The sequence below is a fragment of the Phasianus colchicus genome, chromosome 3 (genome assembly GCF_987193195.1).
Source record: "Phasianus colchicus chromosome 3, bPhaCol1.hap1.1, whole genome shotgun sequence".
Taxonomy (NCBI): Eukaryota; Metazoa; Chordata; class Aves; order Galliformes; family Phasianidae; genus Phasianus; species Phasianus colchicus.
This window is the reverse complement of record NC_143438.1, coordinates 72,789,553-72,795,907: the sequence shown is the minus strand read 5'-3', so window position 1 is coordinate 72,795,907 and position 6,355 is coordinate 72,789,553.

The window sequence follows — 6,355 nt, the reverse complement described above, 5'->3', positions numbered from 1 at the left end:
TCTGCCATCCCACAGCTTGAACCCCAATTCCCTCCAGGTCCCACGCTCTGCTGTTCTCAGTGCTGCCTTCAGGTCCCCACAGAAACATCCACACCGACACACTGCACACGTCTGGAAACATCAGCTTTGACAACGATGTGGTTGAAAGCTGAAAAGTCTCAGTATTTAATTTGTTGGCCCCTCAAGATTTCTTCCTCTTCTTGCTCACACACTGGTTGCAGAATTGCACAAAAAAATCAGCAACAAATCATACCCTCTGCTGGATGCCTGAGCAGCAGTCAGAGTCAGTGTACTGTATCACTGGCAAACATTTTGGGTACTTGTTTTAGTACCATTCAACCAAAGTTTGCAGAAGGGTTTAACCAAAATGTCAAAGAAAGAATATATGCATATTGTAAATCTAATGATCAAGATAGATGTAATTTATTTAAATTTAAGAAAAAATCAAAGTAAACTCTTTAAAGATGTTAGTCATATATTTGAGGCTTGCAATGGGGTAATAAAAACAGAAATTATGTACATAGGACCTATTGTGGTATAGGAACTTAACCTCAACATATTGATTGAGGCAGTTCTTGTCCTTGAATTAATATACGCCTACGAGTGAGTATTTGTTTTAGGGAAGTTAAATAGAAAGGCCATGAATAAATATAAAAGCTGAGATGAAATAGCCATCTGGACTACATTAAACCAAAATACGTAATTGAAGCAGAGAGAGCATGCACCCTTTGATCCAGTCACGCACAATTGAAATGAAAGTAAATGGGCAATTCCTATTATCTAATCATCACAGAAGAGTTTGCAGCACATGCAAGTGCCTCTGCAGCATGAGGACCCCAAGCATGCCAGCCTTGCACCAGGTCCAGAACATCAGTGCCAGCCTGAGCTGGGTCTGTGTTTAACCTGGGGGTGGTAAGCCTCTGGAACGGGGTTGGTATGGATGTCCCATCGTTGGATCTATTCAAAGGTGGGTCTGATGGGGTTTTGAGCACCCTGGTCTAGTGGCTGCTCATGGCAGAGAGGTTGGAATAGGTGGTCTTAAGGTTTTTACAATTCAAATCATTCTGTGATGCTATGAATAAGTTTTGTAACCAGCTAGCTCCAGAATGAGCTAAGAACTCATTAGAAACCACTTTCTGATGAGGATGCACTGCTGCTTCCTCACCCAGGCAATTTGCTGCCTATCCTCAAATCAAAGCCTTGAGTAGGTGCCCCTGACTACTGGTCCCTTGGCTTCCTGGTCAAAGACATCAGCCAGCCATAACCATCAGTTGGGTCTGCTGACAGCCCCAGTAGTGTAAGATCAATAGTGTTATGCTGGCAGAAATCCAGTGGGTAAAGTAAGGAACATCAGAAACTTTTCCCTTGTGTAGCTGAACTGGGAAACCTATTAGTATACCACCAAAGTTTTTCCAGCAGAGCTGTACCAATATCAGGAGAGGTTCTCTGGCTCGATAAATTACCCCCAGAGAGCCACTCTCAGGCTAGACATCTCCTCTGGCTTTCCACCGGTGGCCCACACTTCTGTGGTGCTTCTGAGATTTGTGCCTGACGCTTGTCCTGAATGTGCTCTGCTGCAATTAACCACAGGGACTGGACTGCCAAAGTCTTAAATACTGATACAGGATGCACAACACTTCTTGACCATCTCATTTCAAGCAGGACTCATCCAGCTAGGAGGTACAATTCCACTGGTGTCACTGTAAGATTCCCCTGCTAAGGAACGATGACATTTGGAGGAACAAATAAAAGCAGGCACAGCAGAGGGCCATGAGGCACCTGTTTAGGGCATGAGTAGATTGATGTTTGTCATGGTTTTATGCTTTTTGGTTATCGGTATTCCACATCATAGCATCATGTAGTGCACTGGGAGCTAAAGTGTTAATGCTCCTGTCCTGGGCACCTGTCAGGAAGAGAAGAACTACATACCCCAGGGGGCTTTGCAGTTAGAAAGGAAATATAACCCCTGGCAAGGTCATCTGATGTGCTCTTCTTCATCGGCTCTCCTCCCTGCTGCTCAACCGGACTGCGCATCTCACCTCAGTGTTATGGTGAGGCCTATCCGCCTTCCGGACATTCTCTCTCTCATTTATTAGCTTTAATTCTAATTATATTGTATTATAGTGTGTTATCTTGCATTCTAATTATATTGTATTATAGTGTGTTATCTTGCATTCTGATAACATATTTAGTAAATTAGTTTGTTTCTCATCAGATCGTTGCCGCTGCTTTTAATTATTTTGGGGTCCCCTGTTTCCTTTTTCCGGAGGCACGGATTCGCAAAATCCCTCCGCCCTGCTAGTCATGGAACTGGGAACCAGCCCGTAAACCATTGACAATGTTATAATGGGCAGCCTCACCCAGCCTGCGTGAGGACACAGCAGTACTCAGGAAAGCAGAACTTGTTGAAAGCCGTTTCTAATTCTTTTATCTGACTGGAATTTCAGCTGATTCAACCACAGTGAACAGTCTCCTAGAAAAGCCCTGTCTGGACTGAAGTAGAAGTATCATTGAATACAAGCAAATCATTTTTCAGGATCCTGCTGTCAACTGCCAAATTCTGGAAAAGCTGTTCCATCTCTCCTGTGCTCCTCAGCTCTGTGCATGTGGTTTTGTCCTGTGTTGAATGTGATGAGTTTTGGAACAGGCAGAATGTGAAGTCACCCTTCTGTGCAGAGGGAAACAGGCTGGAGAATAGCCTTGAAACTGCTCTGTGGTCACCAGCATCGTATTATCTAATTCATTTTCTTTGTGATTTTCTCGGCTCACAGAGCTAGAGAAATGACCTACAAACATTCGCTACACTATAAATACGTGCATTTTCTGACACTGCAACATAAAACATTCACCTGGAGAGAGTTCCCATTATTTCCCAAGCTCAAGCAGAAATTTCTCATAACACTCTGTCTGACCACATTATGCAGTCATTTCCTAGTTTCCACAGAATGTAGTTGATAATTTAAAAAATAGTAATTTTTCTTTTAAATCCTTCACGAATACTCATGACTTCTTTCGGAGCAATTTCTACCTGCTCTGTTAGGCAGAGGTAAAGCCAGCTGAGTACATGAGAAGAGATGCACCTGCGTGTCTGATAGGGGTTGGAACTTGACGATGTTTGAGGCCCCCTCCAACACAGGTCATCCTATGATTCTATTCTATGAAACTGTGTGCCTTTACATCCAGAGCGAAGATGATGTGAGGCAGGGAGGGCAGCTAAAAAACTAACACTGTACCTGGGCTGGGAGCCCTGACACCCCCTTATTTGAATCCAATCTCCAAGCTGGAAAAGGGTTCCAACAAGCCCCCTGTCACCAGCTTTATCCACCACAGTCCTGTTCCTGCTCACACCAGAGCATGTCTTCTTCCCTTTGCTCTTGGTAGAAGATTTTTTTGGCCGTTTGCATCTCACCAAGATATTAGAAGAAAAGAGGAAATCCCACATCCCAGGTGGTGCTGCTTCCCACCCACCCCGACCACCCTCCTGCGCTGTCCTCCTGCCAAGCAAAACTCCACGTCTCCGAGATGAACAGCAAGGGGAAAGATCATGCATGAGAAACGGAGAGATTTCAGAGCAAACATTGTGTTCATATTTGTCAGGAACAAAAGGTGTGATCTGTGGCCATGTGCAGCTGAATTTAAATTAGTTTGCACAGCTGAGTTAACCTTTATCCCTGCCTGCGAGGAGAATTAGCTTTCTCCAGCTGTGGTGCCCACACAACCCATAGCGGCTGGTTTTGGTGATGGGGGATTGTAAGGAAAAGCAGCAGGACTTGGAAAAAGCTCTTCCTTAGTGGAGCTTCATCATGGTTCCACAAAGTCCAGAACTGTCATCTGAAAACTAGGTCAGGGTGACCCAGCTGCTATAGGAAGGGTGAAGTCAGAGGGCGAGGCAGATCCTTTGAGTGATAAACACAATTGCTACCTTTTGTCTCGTTTCCTAGTCTGTTTCTTAAGGTTCCTAGTTTTTTTATGAGGACATGTGGCTTAAAGTTCCTGTTTTGCACTGAACTTTCACATAGGCATTTCTCTGGAGCTTCTGACTTAGAGTGCTCTGATCTGGGCTTACCCAATACTCAGAGTAACACTGTCCATACCTGGGAGGAGCTGGCCCTGTGCTTGGCAAACACAAGATCCTGTTTTTTTTCCTGCAATCCTTGGGAGGCTTGGGGCACAACTCAGATGTCTTTTGGAGTCTCCCAGCTCTATGCAGAACCTTGCAGGGGTGCCCAAGGGCTCATCAGTTGGCTTGGAAACATCTGGAAGTCACCTTCAGAGAAGATACAAGGAAGCATAAGGTCTGTCTGATGAAGTGCAAGCTCCTCAGCTTCCTCATCATTTGGTGAGGACCAGATGGAGGTTGGAGATACTCAAAGCATCCTGTGAGAGCTGATAACTGATGCGGGCTCGCTAGCAAACAGGAATGATTAGAGGACAGAAAAGCAGGGGAACAACATATGCCTGGGATTTGTCCACTTTCCACCCCTGTAGCATTGGCCAAATCAAATTTGAAGGCTCCGTGTACAGAGCCGTGTACAGATGAGTATCTGTTTGTCAGCTGGGAAAAGCAGCAGCAGCAGCCCAGCAGGGACAGCAATGCGGGAGGGGCAGATCCCACCTGTTGGAAGGATTCAGCTTTGGTAAAACCCCACCATCTTCGCAAACCTTATTGCAGACCAGCAGCTGCCCACAATTTGTTGCAGTCTGGGTAAGGCCCTGGAGCATCAAGTGGTCATTAGAAGTGTGTGGTACTCTGGGAGGGATGGAGCAGTCCCAGGTTCAGCAGAGGAGCTGCTATGGCAGGGTTTGCTCTTCAGACCCAAAGAAACACTGTGAATATGGGCACAGAAAAATATTCCATAGGACAGGAAAAATGTCACCTCACACACATGATTTCTACATTGTCAGGAGCCACGGAATCAACACCTGGCTAAGAAAGCAAAAGCCAGGCAGGGCTCATTTGCTGACAGGCTCAGTCTCCTGTGGCTGTTGAACTGGAGACCTACAGGGAAGTACAATCATTTATGCTGTGCAAAAACACTGTTTTTTATCGCTGTTGGAATACAAACATTTGCAGACCTGGGGGGGTAGCTGAGATCAGCTGTCAAGATGGGAGAGGTTGGGAAGGTTCCCTGGGGCACCCAGAGCAGAGCAGCCCCCAAACCTTCAAAGGCAGCCCAGCAAGAGCAGCAGATCCCAGCAGCTGACATCTGTAGGCATTACTTATCATTTCAGAGGTGAGGCATTTCGTACTGCAAAGGCTCACTTCCTCTACAACACTTGGAAAATACCAGTACAATTAATACCCTCTGCCCTAATGTCAGTCTTTATCTCCCAGTCTCCCATATCCAGACCATAAACACTGTTTGTGAGCTCTTCAGAGGAGTCCCTCATTCACAGACAGCATGAGAACAACAAATAAACTGCAGACAGTTCCCCCAAGGTCCACTTTCCCATTGTGGTTGGATTTTGAAGATACCTGATGAAAAAGAAGTGAAATGAATGGGCCTTACTCACAAGTGGTGATGCCTGTAGCACATGGAGAGAGAGGTAATTGCAGCTTCTATGCAAAAAAAAAAAAAAAAAAAAAAAAAAAAAATCCAACTAAAAAAACCCCACCAACAACACAAGAAAAATAGTACCATTTGGGGTGATTTTAAGCAGCCTAATAAGGACTATAGCTCTGAAAAAAAATTAATTGCCAACACCTGCAGATGGCACTACAAAGAGCACTTGATATGCCCTAACTTAGCATGTACTTTGGCCTAATAAACTATCAATTTTGTATCTTTTTAATTGTAATCTCCACCTATTCCTCTGTATTACCTTATGCAACAACATTTTCTAAATAAAGCTCCAAACCGAAAGACCCACTCTAGATAAATTAACTGAAGTAAATAAGCAAGCAGCTAACTGCAGCTAATTATACATCTGCTGGCAGCTTTGCTTTTAAGCACCTTACAGGTGAACATTTTAATTACTTAATATGCTCTATTGTTCTCGAATTAGATACGAGAAAAATAACATTGATCCAATCCTTTTCTAATTTTTATGCAGCGGAGTTGGAAGGCAAGTGGCTTTGTAAGGGGATTACGTGTGTGCTCATCCTACTTAGCTATGATAAAGTTCTCTGCTTCCTAGCGAGGCTTTTTAACCCTCTTCTAACAGCTGTAGGGAGATCCTAAAGCTGGAAGCTTTAGGGAATATGAATTACACCTAGGGGAGAGTTCAGAGAAGAAAGAAGGATAACATATGCCAAGGGCCCTCCAGAGCATTTGGAAAACAGCAGCACACCACAATGACTGTTAGCACCACATCTACACTTTCTTGAACACCCGCAGGAATGGTGACTCCACCA